This window comes from Anneissia japonica, unplaced genomic scaffold, assembly GCF_011630105.1.
Source record: "Anneissia japonica isolate Jap-2015-1 unplaced genomic scaffold, ASM1163010v1 scaffold287754_len4335492_cov202, whole genome shotgun sequence".
In the NCBI taxonomy this organism is placed as follows: Eukaryota; Metazoa; Echinodermata; class Crinoidea; order Comatulida; family Comatulidae; genus Anneissia; species Anneissia japonica.
In genome coordinates, this window is record NW_022705543.1 from 2,045,239 (window position 1) to 2,045,892 (window position 654).

Genomic DNA, 654 nt, shown 5'->3' on the forward strand with positions numbered 1-654 from the left:
TGTCGACATCAGTCTCGTGTGCACTTTAATAAAGAACCCATTGCGTCTTTCGAAAGAGTAGAGGCTTTCCCCGATGCTATGGTTCATTTCAGCCCCTGTCTTTGATGGAATGATGTGAACATGTAGCCACTGTAAACGCCTCTTTACGACGACTAAGTAGTCACGGACCACGCCGATACGCAATTGCACAATGACGCTGCGTGTTATGGGTTGTTCTCCTACCTTTATCTTGTACCTTAATATTAGTAGTAGTAATAACAATGATGATGATAACGATGGTGATGATGATACTGATGATAATGATCCTGGTTTTTTTTATTTAAAAGAAAATCTATAATTATCTACTCGTTAACTCTTTTTGCTTGGTGTATCTCAATGTATACTATTGGGTGATGGATTAGTGAAGATAAGTACATTTGTGTTTTGAGCTAAAGAGGATTAGTTCCCTAAATTATCATCAGGCCGTCTCTATATGTCGTAAATTGGGATATACCGACAGTATGTAATTATGTTGTAGGTCTAGGCTTAACTGAATGCCTATAGGCTTTGTCGGTTTGAGATGAGTAATGGCAATTACTTTCGTTGACGATTATTACACCATGTTACTATTTGAACACTGTATTGTATATATATAATTATATATATATATATATA